This window comes from Mastomys coucha, unplaced genomic scaffold (genome assembly GCF_008632895.1).
Source record: "Mastomys coucha isolate ucsf_1 unplaced genomic scaffold, UCSF_Mcou_1 pScaffold9, whole genome shotgun sequence".
Taxonomy (NCBI): Eukaryota; Metazoa; Chordata; class Mammalia; order Rodentia; family Muridae; genus Mastomys; species Mastomys coucha.
In genome coordinates, this window is record NW_022196915.1 from 55,767,783 (window position 1) to 55,787,963 (window position 20,181).

Below are 20,181 nucleotides of genomic sequence, written 5' to 3' on the forward strand. Positions count from 1 at the left end.
TATATATATATATATATATATATATTGCTAAACAATGAAAATTCTCAGGGAGAAACTGAAGCAGGAATACCAAAGTTAAGCTTAGCTCATGTGCAGGGCTACCAGTCATTCTGTTAACACTATAACCAAATACACAACAAGAATCAACCTTAGAGTAGAGAGCAGTCGACTTCCCAGCTTCTACTTTTTCTGTAAGAATAAAAATCACCCAGGAGGCTGGAGAGATAGCTTAGAGGTTAAAACTGATGGTTGCTCTTCGAGAAAACCCAATTTTTGGTTGCCAGTACCCATGATTCACTGCCCCCAATCACCTGCCACCCCAGTCCAAGGGGGATCTGAAGACTCTGATCTCTTTAGGCACCAGCATGCCCACTTACAAACACACATACACGTAACTTAAAATAAAGCAAATCTCTTTCTTTAACCACCCAGCCGGTGATATATGTAATCCTAGCACTTGAGAGGCTGAGATAGGAGAGTTATCATTTAATGGCCGGGTAGATTCTGTAGCAACATCCCGTCTCCAAATAACACCATCTTCAAAACTTATCCTACATGAAAAGGAATAGAGGACTCACTCCTCATTCAAGCTGCTTCTTTTAAATGGTGATTGAATTGAGAAAGGATAAAATGCAAATGAACAAACAAAGGGGGAGATTATACAAGCTTTAATCTTAGTTCCAGAATTTAAAATCTAGGACACTTATCACAGTACTTTCCCCTTCCTTCCTGTAAGAATTCCTAAGAGCCCCTACTAGGGAATAAGAGACTAGGACAAAGCTAGGATAAGCCATCAGGCAAGTGACATTCTGTGGCCATCCTAGGCCTGCCTTCCTGCACCCGCCCTCCCCAGTCAGCACCAGCCCACAGTAGTAGAACGCTTGATTTCTTTTTTTAATAAATATTTCTCTAGGCAGTTAGTAGAGTCAAAGTATGTGATTCGTTTATTTGGAACCAGACTTTTATGTAGTGTTTTATTATTTTCCCTTGTAAGATGTGTTCTCTTCCCAAGGAAGAGTGCTCATTAATTTCAACCATGGCCCTAAGGTATGCTGAAAACTTCTATTCAGGCTACCCGCCACACAGCCGAGATCACAGCAGCAGCCTCTTTCTAAGTGCAAAAACCAAAGTTGAATCTATTTCTCTGAGAGGAACCCTCCAGCACTTCCCAGGAGACTCCAGAAGCCGGAGTGAAGATGCTGGCACTTGGGGTTCCCTGATTTAGTGCTCTCAAGTATAATACACAAGGGACACATATTCTCCCTGCTTGTAAACTGTGATTTATCGTCCATGTCTGTGCAGCTAAGTTACTGTGGTGTAAGATGTGACAAATGTCTTGAAGATTTAGGTCAAGGTTGTTCCTCTGCCATCTTAAGAGCCTAGTTCGATGTCTTTTATAGAGTCATAGGGGGGGCTCAAGTTTCATTCCGTATTAATGTTTCACTCAGTACTAGACACTAAGATTAAGGCTTTCCATGTGCATCTTATCTGAACTCCACAACACAAAAGCAGAGTCATTATTGCATTGTCCACACTGTAGATGAAGAGGTAAGGGATAAGAGTTTAGGTCTACTGCTCAAGAGCGTATAGTTGTCTCCCATGAACACCCCCTTACAACCAGACTCCAAAGCCTGCAGAATGCAAAGACTGCACCAGAACTAGCTACCCTGCCTCCCTGTTGAGAGAAAAACTTCGCCCCTTGGGTGAGATGTTATCCCACCTTTAAGCACTCAGCTTTTCTGGGGTGAGCTTGCTAAGATGGCTGCTGCATAGACCCAGATGAGCTGCATTGTGCCACAATAAGAATAATTTTCTCAGTGACTTAACACAATGAGATTTGTTTTCTCCTTCATTTCTGCTGGAGTCCGTTAACCAGCTCTGGTTGTATGACCTCCACCTTTTTGGGGGTGAGGGGGAGCATGAAAGATTTGGTGAATGGTACAAAATGCTAATCCTAGCAGCAGGAATATTATACATCATAGAACATTGTTCTTTTTCTCAGAACAAACACTTGGGAGCCTTAAAGTTGTCTCTGGTCTTCCGAGAAGCACTCTCCGGTGCCACCAAGTGACAGTAGGAGCTAGCTGAAGCTACCCTCCAGGGACTTGGTAGGAAGATCATTGCTGTCAATTATCAGGTACCAATCCCAAATCTCCCAATGACCTACATTAACTTGGGCTGCCTTTCTGAGCTGCATTTCCCTCATTTCCCCAAGCATATGATTATGCTTCTCCCCTTCAAGGTTCCTAACATCATACTTTATGAGTCTACAAATGAATGTCCTTTACTAAGGACATGCCCCTAAGGCGATCCTGGCACTCTCCCGAGGATATGGAAACATCTCTAGGGCAAGTCTATTTGTGGCACAAGTCAACTCCTGAGTTTGCTTGGTTGGTGTCTTGGGGAGGATTTTTGCCAACCTAATAGATTGGGGTCAGCAGTTCATGGCAACTCTTAGGCCTATGGAGATGTTGGGTGCTTTTTTGTTAGTTCTTACACCTAATAAAAAGCAATTTCCTCTTTTCAAAGGGCTTTTTTTTTTTTAATCTGTTTGGAAGCTGAGTGGTTAGGAAGGGTTTTGCTTGGCTTGGAGTTTTAAGATGGGAAGGACGTCATGTTTTAGGGCTGAAGATCTGGGTACAGAGAGGACAGGTAATCATCCAGGTCACAGACGGTGACAAGGGCAGAAGTAAGCCACTCTCAGGGTGGACCTCACTCACACCCCACCCCAGGGAAGGAAACAGCTGTTGGATTAAAAAACCCCTGCCGCACGGTTCATGATGAATGAGTGTTAATAATCCTCAAATGGACTCCATGTCCCTTTGAACCAGGAAAGAAAGCAAACTCAGTAGAGTAGATTTGGGCCCAAGCAAAACCTAAACGAAATGCCAGCTGGGACATAGTCTTGAGCCAACCTAGGAGATGGCTCCCCTCTGGCACTTTCTGAGAGTGGAGTAATTTTACCTTTCTCAGAAATAAGATTAACTGCAGGTATGGGACATGCCCAAGAATACACTGGGCGTTTCCTTCTTACAAGCTAGCCTTGGCCATACCACCCTGGCTTCTGCACAGCTCACTCACCACCTTCTGTCTACACTGTATGCATACCACTGCTCCATCTCACTGAGCCCTAAAGAAGGTCTTGCACACAAAGGGAGGCAGCCTGTAATGAAAGGCCAGAGCTCAGCACCAACCCATCCCCCTCCAGATGTGTCTCAAGCCAAGCTCCTTTATTCACTTCCTCCTATGTAACCTTTAGCAGATGCCTGCTGCCCAGCAGAACGTAAAAATTATCATGGATTCAGGGGCAGCCAAATTGACCCAACTATACCCTGGGGGAACTAGACAGATCCTAGACTTTTACCATAGTGGTCTCAGATGGGTCAGCAACCTCTTTTTTTGTCCAAAAGCTGCATTTCTGTTTGCAGTGAAAAAAAAATAAATAAATGAACCTACATTACATTCTTCTGGGTGGTTTTAAAGTACTGCTTCAAACAGCCAACATCTTTGATCTTTACAGAAAGCCTAGGGAGACAAGGATCACCATTCTCATTTTAAAATGAGAAAATCGAAGCTCCCAAAGGTCTGGGTGACTTTCCAGGCTTAGCTAATGCTCACCAATACAGGTTCATAATACAGTTTGACCTTGAACTTGGATGTTCTGGCTCCAAATCTAAATTCTGCTACCATTTTCCAGGGATTTGGCTATGGTCTTAGTTCATTGTGTGCTGCTGTAACAAAACACCTGTAGCTCAGTACTTCACAAACCGAAGGTTGTTTAACTCAGAGTTCCAGAGGTCAAAGAGTGTAGTGCTAACCTTAGCTTTTAGTGCATGCTTTAAGGAAGGCAGCATCATACTGTGGGACTCCATGTAAGAAAGAAGTCACAGGCATCATATAGGACCGATGAGATGACTCAGTGGTTACGTACATGTTGCCCAAGCCTAAGGACCAGAATATAGGTTATCAGAACTCATGTACATGCCAGGTAGGCATGCTGGCCCACCTGTCATTCCAGCCTTGGAAGGAGGAAAAAAGGGATTCCCAGAGCAAGTAGACTAGCAAGGTTAAACCACATCAGCAAGCTCCAGGCTCGATTGAGAGACCCTGTCTCTCTGAATAAGGTTGAAGAGCAATGGCAGATGATTCTCAGGCCTCTACATGCATGTGCATTTACATATACATGTACTTATAAACACATGTGCCTACATACATGCAAATATATTTGCATGTGAGTGCATATGGGCACACACACACACACACAAGAAAAAGGAAAAAGAAAAAGATCATAGAACATAAAAGGAAGTAAAGGGGTTGGGAGGAGCCAGGCTCACTCTTCTTCAGAAACCAACCCACTCCTGTAGATCCAACTCCACCCCAAGACCAGCATTAATCCTTTCATAAGAAAGTCAGGAGTATACATAACTTCCCACCTAAAGCCTCCATCTTAAAAGACCATTCCTTCTCAACACTACGCGAGTAAAGCTCCAAGATCCCAGTACATGAAACATTTTCTGGCCATGTGCAAACCATAGTAAAGCATGGAACACAGGCTCCTGGTTGGGTGTCACCAGGCTGACTTTCCCCTGATAGAACACTAGACCCCTGAGATATGTTTGCCCCAAAGTTGTATAAATGGAAGTTAATATTTCTCAGGTCAAGGAGACAACTCTTAGGAAATGATTAAGGAAGTAAAAGAAAACAGAATCAAGATAATGGGGACCCCGAGTCACCTCCTGCTCCACACAAGAGACCACAGTAGGCACTCAGGGACACTGTGGGTAGGAAGAGCAGCCCGAGGCAAGGCCTCTCCCTGGATGATTCAAACTGCTAAGAGCCATACAGTGGAGAAATTTTCATAGTGACCAGATGCCAGATGTCTTACTAGTGACAAATGCTAGGAAGCTCCTGCAGGCCTTAGATCTAGAGAACTGTGAGATACCCCAGCAGCTCCTACCCCCATGAAAGCCACTGATCTTAGCAGCACATAGCCACAAAATGCAGATGGAGTGCACGGGCATCCACTTCAGCACCGGAAGGCATAGAAGGAAAAACCCACTTGAGGGAAAACAGTTGCCTCTGCTGACCAAATGCTCACCATCTGAACTCTGGTTATCTGTAAAATGCATGGGGCAGGGGCAGGGCTGTCAATAATGCATCTTTTTTTTTCCCTGCAACTTTGATGCAAATAGACAATATGTGATCACATCCCCAGGCCCCTACCAAGTGCAGGAATACTTCTCCGCACCTGATGAATAACTACCTCCAAGGAAGAACATTCCAGAAGGCTAGGTTTGCCCCTAGGGCCATGGCTGCCTTGCAGCAGACCTACAAGAAGAGTTTAGCCCTTCCACTCGCTGGTAACATGTTGAGCCCATGAGAAGCTTTGTCACCGCCTCCCAGGGCTTCAGGTCTCTGGCAGACCTGGAGTCACCTACTTAGCTATTAGTTGCAGGTGATCATGTTTAGCGCACTACTCTGGGATTTTCTCTTTACTCTCTAGCTCTGTCATCTTTCCCAATTCTCATCCAAACCAAAAAGATATGAATTCAGGAAATCTGTAAGCAGGACGAAAATAGGGGCTACCAACCAAGGGACAGAAGAGCTATTGTTTCTCCTTTTGACTCACTGTATGATTTAGAATGTATCCTTTGGCCTCTCTACAGTCTACTGTCAGCCACAAAATGAGGAAAAATATTACTAATTATGAACAAGACTGCCCAAGCAGACATCTTCGGTATAACTCTGCTACAAGTAAGAATATATAAATGTGCTCATGGTGATAAAAGAAAAATAAAATAAGGATATACTATAACTCACTTCTTCAAAGGGTAACATTCAGTCAGTAAAGGTGACTGCCACCAAGCCTAATGACCTGAGTTTGATCCCCAGGACCCACAGAGTGGAAGGAGAGAATTGATGCCTGCAAATTGTCTGCTGACTTCCACCTGTGCACAGTGGCACATGAATACACACACATGCACACACACTAAAATATAGCAAAATGTTTTTAAACAAGATTCAATTTCTGGTTTAGAAATTATTTATTGGTTATTTTATTTATTTACACTTCAAATGTTACCCCCTTCCCAGTTTTCCCTCCACAAACCCCCTATCCCATCCCCTCCCCCCCTACTTCTATGAGGATGCTCCCCTACCCATCCACTCCCACCTCACTGCCCTAGCATTCCTTTACACTGGGGCACTGAGCCTCCACAGGACCAAGGGCATCCCATCCCGTTGATGCCAGATAAGGCAATCCTCTGCTATATGTCCAGCTAGAACCATGGGTCCCTCCATGTGTACTCTTTGGTTGGTGGTTTAGTCCCTGGGAGTTCTGGGGGTATGCTTGGTTGATATGGCTGTTCTTCCTATGGGGTTGCAAACCCATTCAGCTCCTTCAGTCCTTCCCCTAACTCCTCCATTGGCATCCCCATGCTCAGTTTGACGGTTGGCAGTGAGCATCTGCCTCTGTGTTAGTCAGGCACTGGCAGAGCCTCTCAGGAGACAGCTATATCAGGCTCCTGTCAGCCAGCACTTGTTGGCATCAGCAATAGTGTTTGGGTTTGGTGTCTGTATATGGGAAGGGTGGGGCAGTCTGGATGACCTTTCCTTCAGTCTCTGCTCCACACTTTGTCCCCATATTTCTTTTAGACAGGAACAATTCTAGTTTAATATTTTTGAGATGGATGGGAGGCCCCATCCCTCAACCGGGGGTCATGGCTAACCTCTGGATATAGTCCCTACAGGTTGTTTCTCCCCTTTTGGGGGGTATTTCAGTTAATGCCATCCCCGTTGGGTCCTGAGAGATTCTTGCTTTACTGGCATCTGGGACTTTCTAGTAGCTACCCCCAGCTCCTCATCCCCCACTGCAGCACACCTCCATTCAATTTCCTGACTCTCTGGTTTAAAAAAACTTATAACCTCAATGCTCTAATATCTATACCCCAAACCTTCCCCCTACATCCACTCACACTAACTATGATACAGAACTAACAGTTAGCACTTAGATCAGCTCAGGCACCAACTCCCACACAGGGCCACATGCTTTCTGATTGTTCAGAACCTGTACATAGGGAAGAGCTATGAAAAATACCAGCTTCACCCCTGTGATCATCATCATGGCTGCCCCAGTAAATCAGGAAAAGATAATCCATCTGGGACGAAGAATGGAGTCTACTGAGCAGGCTCATCAAGGTAATTGCTAAACTATTAGCTTCTCTGAACCCTTAGGTTGTGCAAGAATATTCACTAAACCACAGAAGCCTTCTTTAAACACACTACTGCCCCATGCACCCCATGCACCCCATACACTCCCACTTGCTTCCTGTTTTGTGCTCATCTTTAGCTTCTCAGCCTGCTCCCTGAAGGCCCTCAAAGGATCACTGGCTGTCAGCAGGCTGATTCCTAATCTACTTCCCTCACACCCACCCAACCTCCCCTGCCCACCTCCACCCCTAACGTCTTACCCTCCCATCCCAATCCACTACTCTGCCCTCACAGATCCTTCAAGGGGAAGCTCATGTCCATCTTATCTTAGAAACCATAGCTAGCAACTCCCATGCCTGGAGCATTGCTCTGAGTTCCAACAACACAAGCAGTTTGGATGATCCTGTCTCCCATTGGCTTGGAGGTCTTCCAAGACTTCTTATCTTATGCAAGTTGCTTCTCTTCAGTTATGCTGAAGTTGGGAGCAATCCTTAGGCTTCTTCTAGACCCTAAGAATACTGATAGACAGTGGCAACATAGAAAAGACCACAGTATAATAGCCAAGTTATAAATCAGCCCAGAGCTCTAGACACAGATGAATAGAAAAAGAAAATGTGAAGTATATTTCTATGGGACTTGTGTGTGTGTGTGTGTGATGGCAATTAACTCTTTTTTACAGAAGAATAAAATAATGTCATCCATTGGGAAGTGGGTAGAGCTGGAAATCAACATATTAAGTAAAACAACCCAAACTCAAAAGGACAAATATCACCTGATCATGTTTTCTCTCATACATGAATCCTAGATTTTACACACATATGCACCATCAATATAAAAAAGGAAACCATTTCAGAAAAGGAAGAGGACTAGCAAGGAAAAGGAAGATGATAATGAAGGCTACATGCAATCAACATACATGACAGAATAGAGTGAATGTCATTATAAAATATTATCTTAGAACTACTTAGCAGTGGTTATGGCAGCTCAGTGGTTATCAGCATCTGTTGCTCTTGTAGAAGATCCAAGCTGGGTTCCCAGCATGGGTGACAGCTCACAATCATCTGCAGTTCTAGTTCCAGAGGACTTAATGTCCTCTTCTAACCTCTGTTAGTACTGCACACATGTGATGCACAATGTGTACAACAAATGTGGTACATGCAGACAAAACATATTTGTATCCAGCTCCATCTGTCTGCAGAGGTCCTGTCTGAGATGTGTCCTCCGACTAGGGAGAAGCTCCGATGCATTCCCCATATATGAGAGCATGCTTATGGACATAACCAAAGTCACCAAACCTGACCTGCTTTAGATAGTGACGTGGACCAGAGGCTATAGTAGTCCTGGTGAGTTGTCCCCTAAAGAAACATCAAGACATTCTTGTGAAGTTGGTGAAGTGGGCCAAAGGGAAGATAACCCAACTCTGCCCTGACTTTCTGTTCTGAACAAAAGTATTTTTGCTTCATTCCCACCTTCCAGAAAGGTGGAGGGTAAGGAAGGGAGATGGGCTAACTTCCCTCCATCTTTGTTCCATTGGTAGAACCCCAAAGGAGGAAAAGACCACTCTGCACACAAGACTGTGAGACCAAGCCTGTTCCCTGAACCTTATCTCAGGTGGAGAGAGGTTCCTTTCAGCAATGCTCACTGCAAGCACAAAGATGTTAGCTGATGGCCCAAGTCAGGTTGGATGACCTCAAAATGCCACATAATGTTAGCAGTGTCAACCCTTAGGGAGCAAATCACAGAATAGAAAGACAGCTAGAAGTCAGTGCAGTCACCGTGAATCTCCTTAGAAAAGAAGGAAACCAGGGAAGAAGGGACCCTTAGCTCTGAGGTCCAGGCTCTGGACAGCCTCAACAGCTTGCATGAGGGCCCCCAATTCTCCAGATCTTATGTAACAGATCCTTAGAATACTATCGTCTGAGAAGTTCTACATTAGAAGGAAAAAGAAAAGAAAAAAGAAGTTGAGAAGATTGATGTTCCAGACAATAGGTCAATTGGGAGAATCTAAATGACAGAATTTAGGAATCCTTACTCCCTGAAGAGAGATGCTAACAAGGTAATTTGCATATTCGAGTACATGTAGGACTAGATTCTGTTCTGATTGGCCAAAGCCTGCACTGTGCTAGTTGTTCGATATTGTAACTGTAAGCATTGCAGTGGTCTATTCAAAGCAACTGGACACCAGCCATAGTAATAATTCAAGGGACCCTATTCATGACAATGACTGGTAAGTAAATATGTGGAGCAGAAGAGGCTAGGATGTCCTCACTTCACCAGAGGAGTCTCTGTTTCTTTTTATGCTTGTTTTACCCAAGGTATGGAGACATTTAAGTGAAAGAAAACTTCTGTGATGATTCTTTGGTCTAAACAGCTATCGTGAATCTTAGATTAGCTGTTGCTGCTTCTTGCCATTCTCCTTATACAAAGTAAAGCCACCCACAGTATCCACTGTGTCATGGCTACCTTACTCACCAAGCAAACAAAAGTGTCCCCCGTGACTTGCCCCACCACCTAGGCCCACCTTGGTGTGATATGGGTGTCCCCAGCCTTTGTCCTCATCCTGCTTGACTCATTTCCACTCAGCCCGGATCTTCTGCCTCTGCTTTGATCTGATGTCCCTACCCTTAATCATCAAGGGAATGCTTATCTAAACATTATTGGACTTTGGAGAAATTACACTACAGAAGGCAAATAGATAAATAAATGCTGATCCCTGACCTCCACTAGACCAAACTTAGTAGTCCCCTGGAGATGTTTACTTTGGAGGAGTGCTGCTTCAAACCTGGACTCATTCCAAGTCAACCCATGGTGAGATCTTTGGGAGGAGGTCTAATCCCAAGGTTCAGGTTTAAGAAGTCCCATAGGACTTCTTATTGTTCCTGATCCTGATAGCCTCCATTTTGAGATAAAATCTTTAACTGGGTGAATAAGAGATTACCTTCATTAGTGATGGATACCACAGCCAGGAGTGAAGCTCTTATATGAAGCAAACGGGCTTTCCAAGTCCTGGATTCCAAAATTTCCCAGGTTTGACCAGACATCCCACACCCCTGGATGTCCCTCAGTCCTAGGCAAATCTGAATGATGGTCATCACAGCAGGACCAGGCATACACCCCAACATCAGAAACAGGAAGAACAGGCCAGTTCCTGCAGGCATCTTTCTCTCAAGAGAGAAGATGGTTTTCCACAATGGTGTCCAGGTCTCCTTCCAAACACAAATGCCAAATAAGTAACTGAGGGTGAGCATGTAACATTGGCAGGTCGCCACTCATGGAAGAATCCAAAGAGAAGAAAAGTAATAACACTCCTGTCGGACACTGTGGATCAATGTAACAGCAAAATGAACTATTGGCAAGCTAACCGACATCACTCAAGATTTTGAACAGCAGACTAAAGAAAAGAAATATAATTTTGTAAATTCCATGCAATTCCTCAAAATTTTGGAAAAAGTTTGGAAAGTTGTTTCAAGCAATCATCTTTTTCTTAATAAAATGGACGTCATATAATGGTGGCCAGTGGTTGGGCAAGCACATGTGATCAGTTCCTGCTATTGACCTGAAAGCAGTAGTAATTGGAGTGTAGGCACCCCTGTCCACACTGACGTTGTCCTCCCAGCAGCATAAGTGAAGGTGACAGGAACATGGCTACAGGGTCCCCAGTGGACCTGCCCAGAACATGTAATGTGACTGAAAGAGAGACACCTATAGCTCTGCACAAGCAGAACCCAGAGATGCAATAATACCATATCCTTAGGAAGCTCAGCTCGCCTGACCCAGGCATCATGGTGGCACCCAAACATAAAGGAAAATGGGCTGGAAGGACTGCCCCTCCAAGGCAGGATTCTCAGGCCTTTAACTTCTGCCCCTCTCGTGTTTCTTACTTCCAAGTTGAATTGACTGAGGTTGCAGTATGATTCCTTTTCATTAAGCAAAACCAGATGTTCTTAGGTGATCTCTGCCTTAGGAAACAAACTAGAGAGGAATGTTTTCAGATTATTCTATCGGGGCTAGTGAGGTGGCCCGGTGAAGAAACACACTGAAGACCTGAGTTTGATTCCTAGAGCCACACAGTAAAGGAGAAAACTGACTCCCACGTGCTGCCCTCTGGAATCTCTATGCATGCTGCGGCACGGGTGCCCCCCACATACACACATACAAATAAACATCATTTAAGTATTCTGTATTTGTTTCTATGCAAACCACATGCCGTGGTGCTAGTTTGGTTCTCTGTTTTGAAGTACCCTTATTTCCCTTTGGCTCGGTTGACCGCTCTGTGTCACACATGTAGAGAAACACCTTCAGGAAGACTTGCTGAGATGTCTATAAAAATGTTTTGGTCACTGAGGAATGCTAAAGGTATGTAACTAATGAAGCACAGGCTCCATAATATTCCCCTGCGTTCCCTGAGAAGGGAAGTCAGAAATGGCTGGCGTTTCTCTATAAAAGTCATCATGAAATCTCCTTTTCAGAATAAGATGGTCCAGAGCACATGCCTCTGGTCGTGAGAGAGACATTGGCACCTACTGTCACATCCCCCTCTGTGATAAACACAGGCAGAGAGTGGAAGAAATAGGGAGTTCTCATGAGCAGGAACCAGCTACTGTTCAGTGACTCCAGGCTGAGTCAGTTACAAGTCCTCCACTAGAGCCTGTGGAAGACCTTCCCCAGGCCCCATAGCAAAGCAGAGGTAAGTGCCACAAGAGTTAAGTGACCAATGGACAGACAGGATGTTGCTAACTCAGGAAGTCTCACAACTTTCTGTAACTCCAGCTCCAGGGAAATTGATGTCTTCAAGACTCTATGGACACTTGTACATACACACACAGACACACACACACACAAATGAGCAAGAGAGAGAGAAATGAGAGAGGGGGAGGGAGAGAAAGAGGGAGAGAGAAGAACTAGAAGAAAATAAACAAACTGCAAGTCAACTGCAAGTATAGTTATAACTATACTGACTATACCTAAGTTTTAGAGAAGTAAGCCACTGACTCAAATACTCCTACGCCTGTGTTCTGTTGCCTAAAGTCTATGACTGTGTATGAGCTACCACCATACCATAGATAGACTCACCAAAACCTGCCATTTTCCTCTCCCTCTCTCTCTCCTTCCTTTTGTCCTTCTTCTTCTTCTCCTGTGGTTCTTTTGTTTCCATAGTGAAAATGATGTCACAATTCTTTTTGAAGTTGTGAAAGTAAGCTCTCTCAGGGTGTTTTAAGTCTTAGCACATGCTCTTTTTTGGTGTCTTCAGCGCTGCTTTTAAATCTTCTCCAGGGCAATGGATTTGCTAGCTGGAGGAAACCAGCTCCCTCCAACTATCCAGACTTTCTAATAACCCATCAAATTTAACTTTCACTAATAACCTAAGCTGCACTGAAAGTGTTTATTTCTGTATGTTGTTGAGCACTTACATTAACTGGCAAGACAACCTGACCCCAGAGAAGAGCTGTGAACCCTTTAGTGTGCCCTTTAAGTGAATTCACACAGAGTGAGTTCAGGTAAAGTTTACCAGGAGTAAGTTCAGCTGGTTGTTAGCTGGCTATTAAACGGGATGGAGAGTTGGAGGCAGAGACAGGTTTGCCTGGAGCACGGTGTACCTGTTAAATAGTGGGTATCAAACAGGGTAGAAGAAGGGTGGTGCTCACATGACTATAACCGTTCAAGAAGATTCTTTTGGTACCTTCTTCTTCCCCACCCTACTATTAGAGAGATAAACATCAGAGACCAATTACAAGTATAACACCAGAAATAGCAATAGTCATTGTAACAACATTTTAGTCCAAAAGCCCAATGACCTAACAAAGCACATTGGCTGACTCACCATGTAGGTATCATAAATGAAGCCTTTGAGAGCCCATCTCAGTCCTCAACAGTGTGTGTGCAACAGCATAGCACTGTTATGAACAGTTATGATCTCATTCAGCCAAAAGCAAAGAAGTTCCCTAAGAGCTCAGAGCCAAACCCAGAGGGTGGGCTCATGAATGTTAGGAAACCACACTACCACTGAGCTATCCCTGGAGCTAGAACCTTACAGCTTTGGTCTCTCTGACCTAACCATGAGTTAAAAATGTTTTCTAGAAGTCAGCCTTAAGTATTTAAGGAATCTCAGAAACCTCACAGCATATTGGAGCTAAATGCCATCTTCTAGTCCAGATATGACCTAGTGATGGCTAATATTGAATGTCAGCTTAACAGAGTCCAGCATCATGTAGGAGACCACTTGCTGGCCTTGTCTATGAGAGAGTTTTGAGTTTTGATTAATTGATGTGGAAAAGTCTGACTTTGCATTGGGAAGCGTCTTTCACTGGGCTAGGGTCCTGGACTAAACAGATAAATAAATAATACATGAGAGCAAGAGCTGAGTAGCAGCGTTCACCTCTCTCTACTTACCAACTGTAGGAGCCATGTGACCAGCTGCCTCCTAAGCCTGCTTACTGTGACTTCTCCACCATGACATTCTGTATCCTCAAACTGTGAGCCAAATTAATGCCTTCCTCCTTCCGATGTTTTAGTCAAGTGCTTTTGTAACAGCAAGAACTAATCCAGTCCTTTTACAGATGAACTATCCTACCAAGGCCACAGGCCAGTAACAAGTCAGCGTGTTAGACTGCTTGTGATAGGGTTTTACTCTGCTCTGTGCCCACACAGGGACCGTAGACATTTGAGCAAACGACCAAGCCACAAACCGCATTACAAAAGGCTTCACCTGGGCCTTCCAGCATTTGTCCATGCATCATCAAATAACAAAATACTCCCAGAGAGACAGATCTCCAGTTGAAGGCTTGCCTGGGAATCTTCCAGAAGGTTCTAGAGAAACAGACCTACGTGTACCTCACCTTCAACTGGCCTGACCCCCTCTGTCAGGGATGGGGAGCCCTGGAAGTCTACTTCCTTACACAGTGTGCTGGCCAGGACGCCTGTAAATGTGCTGACGGCTTCCAGTCACCTGTCTTTTCTCAGACCCTCATGTGGATCTGACCATGCTCAAAGAAGCCTGACTCCAGCACACAGCCAAGCCTACAGAAATCAGTTGACCCATTCCAAAAATATTTACCACAGCTCATTAACTCTTGTGTATCAGTCCAAGGCAATCCAGAGTCATCCAATGAGAAGGTTGCAGTCTGGGAGGAGAAGGGCCCGGAGCACAAACTCATCATTGCTTTCATCTTTTGCACAGCTTACAAGACCCAGCATCCAGTCAGGTTCTATACCCTGAAGGTCCCTCTAAGAGGAAGACACAAGCCATTTTTCTTTGTAGAACTGAGGGGGCACGCTTTCTACATTTGTATGGTTTAGAGGAATTTCAGAATCTTTTGATAAATGAGAATGAAGGAGAAAGAGAGGAATAAAGAGAAAATAGGGGAAAGGTCACCAAGGAGCCCCCAAATATAAACACAGACAGTTTGTGCCTTAGAGAAAACAGGAAGGATCTTGTAGGATGCTGTGAAGAGAGCCAGGCAACAGTCAGCCTGTGCCTGTGCTTATGATAAAATGAGGTGTCAATGTTGGCCTGACTCTTCAAATTAAAAAACAACTTACTCCGCAACTTTTCTTTCACCTTACACATGTCTAACCAGACATGCTCAGAAACTACAACAAAAAAATCAAGTGCTCACAACTCTCTAAATAGCCATGGACAGGAAACAAGGTCTATGTTTCAGTCTTGGCCTGGAAACCCATGAGGGAAATGTGGTGAAACCCTTGCTTGCTGTGAAGGATGGGGGCTTCAGAGGTTTGGGTCACCAGTTCAGGGCAATGGATGTTCTTCCAGAGGACATAGCATGCACATAGTGGCTCACAAGTCATAGAAGGCATAGATTTTAAGATTTGGGGAAGAACAGATTGGTTTTTATTATTACTATTACTATTACTATCACTATTGCTTTTATTGTGTGTGTGGTGTGTATGTATATGCCATGTGAGTGGCATGGAGAGGCCAGAAAAGAATGTCAAATCCCCTAGTACTGAAGTTATGATCTATTATGAGTCATCCAACATGGATACTGGGATCTGAGCTCATGTTCTCTGGAAATACAACAAGCAACCTTAACTACTGAGCAACTTCTCCAGCCTCAAGAACATGGGTTTTATACTGTAGCAAGTCATATTAGAGAACTTTGTACATAGTTAGTAAATTTACCTTTTGAGAGTGATCAATAACACACTTTAAATAAAGAAAACATATCAAAACTTCTGAAAAACTACCACAATACAAATATACCTACTACAGATGAAAAAAGATGGTTTATGAGGATATGACTCACCCTAATCTATCTGCTTGGGCTTCATTTGATGGGCTAAGATGAATTAATACTAACTTAATCAATGGAAACTATCCTGCTCTAGGGCCAAGGTCATGGGTGCAAGCTAAAAGATATGCAGGTTTGGAGAAGACAAAGGTTCACATATCAGAGTTGATATCTTGTTTATGAGGCTTGTACTTCATCCCTAAAACACATGCATATAACCTCTATACACCAGAGACCAAAGGAAAGAGCTGTGAATTCTGTTGCGAGATTGTACCTTACCACAAGTGTGCTGTCTGCCATGATAATTCGTTCTACACAGTGCTACTGGGGTATGAGGTCCATCCCCTCCTCCTCCATAGAAATAACATTTTAAAACTATACATAAATAATTAAACCTGACTAATCTAGTTACATGTTGAGTCCTGGTATGTATCTCTGAGTGTATTATGGATCAGATTTTAATCTCAGTCAGTAGATTGAGTGGGCGCCCTCAGGGGGATTCTTGAACCATCCTGTTTAACAGTAATAATCCTATCTAATCTGATCCAATGGGAACCAAACAGTAAAGACCCTCATTTGCTGTTTGACATGCTTGAACTGAGGTATCTATCACCTCCTCCCTTTGGGCTGAGACTTCAGACCATCTCTGCTCTTGGCTTTCAGTTTGGGGGACATGAACTGGAACTGACATTAAAGGATACTGGAGTTCAGAGTTCAATGAGCATATGCAAGGATCTCTGGGTTCTGTATCCCCAAAGAATTGAGCAGGGACATGCAGTTACAGTAGAGATTAATCAATAGCATGCTTCTAAGAAGTGGGAAGCAGGCTGCAGCAGGGAGGAAGTTTTAGAAGCTCTGGTCAAGCTCTGGGAAGGATGGGGTTTAACTATACCGGTGTTAGGATGATTTACATATTTGTACACTTTCTGTTACTGTGATTGCAAGTCAGGGGTTGCCTTCGACTATCCTGGAGTAACCCTGTCCCAGACTTGTATCAAGTTCCAGCCTGTCCTGGATGATCACAGCCTGAGCATTTCCAGCCTTCCTCCCTGCCAACGGGGTTTTGCATACAATGTTTTACAGCCTTTGCATACTGTAAGGCCTTCAAGGCCTCACCCTCTGCACTACTCCCCTGCCTCAGAACTACATCCAGAATTTTCCTGGGTCTCTAAAAAGCACTGGGAAGACTATATGACTTTACAGTTTCCATAACCATGAAAGCCAACTTCTTTGCCCATCCTCTCTCTCCCCCATCTTCCATATACTAGAGACAGCCATGAAAAAAAGGGTGGGACAACTCCATCAGCAAGAGATTCTCAAGTATGTAAAGCTCCAGGACAAGGGAAGTGGGAGGTACTTTACATTTCCCATGAGGAGGGGTGGAGTTTCCTGTGAACAAGAATTGGGTAAAAGAGGAGAAAATAGGTCAGGAGACAGGAAGGGGTAACAGAGCACCCTACTCTTTCAAACACCCTTGCTGAGCAAGCAGATTCAATACAGATAGATGCTCCATGGAATGCCTCCACTTATGATCGTCATCTACACAGCCCCTCAAAAGAGACTCATATTCTGCCAATATAATGAGGACCCCATTAGAAGAGGATGAAAACAAATCCCTAGGAAGATAAAGGACTGATTCCTCCATTAATGAGCTGCTGTGTTTACTGAGTGACAACTACATACATGGTACCACCTACACAACAAGATGATCCTTGTGACATCACTGTAACTTAACATATCATCTCCAGTCACAAAAACGAGGGGTCAAAATTAAAATCAATGTACCTAGGTCAGTCTCCCTCCACACTCCTTGCTCTGATCATTAGATGCCAGTGATCCTAAGTACATGAACTTAGCAGGACTCAAAATTGTGGCCCAAGAAGATTCCAAAGAATGATCTTTCCCTAAAGTGAATCCTAAGGAATGAGTGAGAATTATTCAAAGATGGGCAGGCAAATAAGTATCACTCTTTTTTTCCAAGGAGGCAGGAAAACATTGTATGAGAAGGAGTCCAACCAGGACAGAAAATGCAGAAGAGATGCCTTTGTAATACTGAAAGATGACCATGAAACAAGGAAGAAGGGGGAAGGAAGGGAAGAGAAAGGAAGAGAGGGAAGGAAAGGGAAGGGAGGGGAGGGGAGGAGAAGGGAATGGAAAGGGAAGAAAGGGAAGGGAAGGGAGGTGAGGAGAAGGGAAGGGGAGGGGAGGGGAAGGAAGGGGAGGAGAAGGGAAGAAGAGGAAAGAAGAAGGGAGGGGAGGAAAAGGGAGGAGGAAAGAGGAAAGGGAGGGGAGGGGTAGAGAAGGGGAAGGGAAGGGAGGGACACAGACAGCATAGTAGTTACTTTTTCTATTGCTGTGACAAAAACGCCTTGACAAAACAATTTAATGAGGATAGAGTTTATTTATCTAAAGGTACATCCAACCAAGGTAGATGAGATGGTTGATGTTGATTGTCAACTTGATGGAATCTAAAATCATCAGAAGACAAGCCTCTGGGCATGCCTATAAAATATCTTAATTTCATTGAGTTTGGAAGACCTATCCACTATGGGTAGCACCATTCTCTAGATATGGGAGTGTATTGATAGAGAAAAGGATAATGCAGAAAGACCTAAAGAAGTCAGTGCTTGGATTTGCATGCTGTGAGGAAGTTAAACTTGAGCCCATAGTCAGAGTAGAACTATTGGAAGACTTTTTAAGGGTGAGAGAGCTGGCCAGTACACTATAAACAAGTCTAACTAGTACTTAAGGAATCTAACAGGGATAAGGTTAGAGGCAGAGATAAAACAAGAAACCGTTATAATTTGAAAAAGATCTGGGTTAGTGTTCCTTATAGAATTCTGAAACTTAGGAAGAGGAAGGCATCTTCAATAAATGGTGCTAGTCTAACTGGAGGTCTGTATGTAGAAAAATGGAAATAGATCCATATTTATCACCTTGCACAAAGCTCAAGTCCAAATGGATCAAGGACCTCAACATAAAACCAAATACAATGAATCAAATAGAAGAGAAAGTGGGAAAGAGCCTTGAACTTGTGGGCACTGGGGAAACTTTCCTGAAACAGAACACCAATGGGTCAGGCTCTATGATCAACAATTGATAAATGGGACCTCATGATACTAGAATGTCTGAAACTCATGCTGATGTTTAAAACCCTATGCGGGGGTATTAAGATACTAGAAATTTAATCCAGCTATGATTCTGAGAAGTGGGGTTTTGGGAGAAAGATAATATGATGATAATTCAATTGTGGAAACCCCCCAGAAGATCTATAAGCAGTTAATGGTTCATGGGGAGGGAACAGCATTTCTTTAGTGATGCAAGGATTGATAAGATGCTCATGCTCCTGTAAATAGCTCCTTACCTGTGCTCATGGAAGCAATGCTAATTAAAACCATTGGGTCACCAGGGAAAACATTAGAAGGAATAAAGAAGGGGTAACATGAAGGAAGGGAGAGAGGGAAGGGAGAGAGGAAGGGAAGGAGAAAGAGGAGGGAGGGAAGAAGGGATAGACAAAGAGAAGAAGAGAGGGAAGAGGGTCGGAAAGAGGGCATAAAGAGAAGATAATGGAGTAAATGTTATAAAATCCACCATATATATGTCTGAAACATCATGAAACCCATCACTGCATGAATATAGGTGACTGAAAACAACTTTTTAGAAAGAAGTTTCTTCTGCCAATGTGACTGAACTAAAAAGCTGGTATTCTTCCAAGGTCATGGCTCCCCCCATGGTCCTCTAAAATGACACTACAATGTCCCACACTCCTCCACTAGGCCTGAGACCTGTGGCTTTTCACTATCTGCAGAGCCCTTCCCTTTTGCACTCAAGATGTCTGGCTTTTCTCCTCCCTGACTCTCCTCATAGCATCCATGTCTACCCTAGAAAACCCCACAACACTCACTATACACTATCAAGTAGCCAGTCATCTTTATGCCAGCCCTATACACTGCCACCATGATGACAATCCTCCCAGCTCTCATGTCCCCAAATCACTTGTCTACACGACAATTAACTCACCTTCAAAATTTTGACTTTCAGACTTCAGGGCCTTCCTCCAGGGAAACACCCTGTCCTGGCAGCAGCCACGCCCTTTATCCAACCTACTGTAGTTTCCCAGAGTGCCAAGCCCTAGGTGCCTCTTGTCCTAGGCTGTTCATATTCTTGCTTCAGATCCACCTCATCTAGACCAGGCCAAACCAGCAGAATGTTGCCCCCTGGGCTCCCACCCTCTTCTGCCACATCCTGCATTTGTGCTTAAGTTCATCTAGAGGCCAAGAAGCCAAGCTCCATGTTCCCCAGGATGGAGGGCAGGGCTCACACAACTAGTAGCCATTTCCAGCATGCAGATCTTGATCTCAGCTGGTCTAGCCTCTGCTCATTCTGCAGTCAGCATTCTTCCCTAGTGTTCCATAGCAAGATTCCACACTCCACAATCTCTATGGGCCTTCTCCCGAGCAATGAGGTACCTCCACTCTACCTGAGGCATTTTTACATCCAATTCTGAAAAGAAAGGGAGTCTCTTGGATAATCTCCCTCTGTCTCCAAAACCAAAATAGTTCTCGATCTAGACCTGCTTTCCTTCCCCAGGCAGTTGTTTTAAAGTTCATTCCTCTTCTGGATAGGATGCCATCTGTGCAGCATGAATCCCTCCTCTTTTGCTGTACACTCCATCTTCCCGCATCTCCTTGGATCTGAGCTTATAATTTGTCTTGGACTTCTC

The 20,181-nt window shown here is 44.1% G+C and overlaps 1 long non-coding RNA gene across 1 annotated transcript in view; it reads right to left on the minus strand.

The window, feature by feature from the left end:
• Window positions 1-19,834, minus strand: part of LOC116084826 — a 60,486-nt gene extending 40,652 nt beyond the window's left edge. Inside the window, exon 1 of the long non-coding RNA XR_004116275.1 lies at window positions 19,479-19,834. This is a non-coding gene — a long non-coding RNA (uncharacterized LOC116084826). The remainder of the gene's footprint in view (window positions 1-19,478) is intronic.
• Window positions 19,835-20,181: the final 347 nt, after the last annotated feature.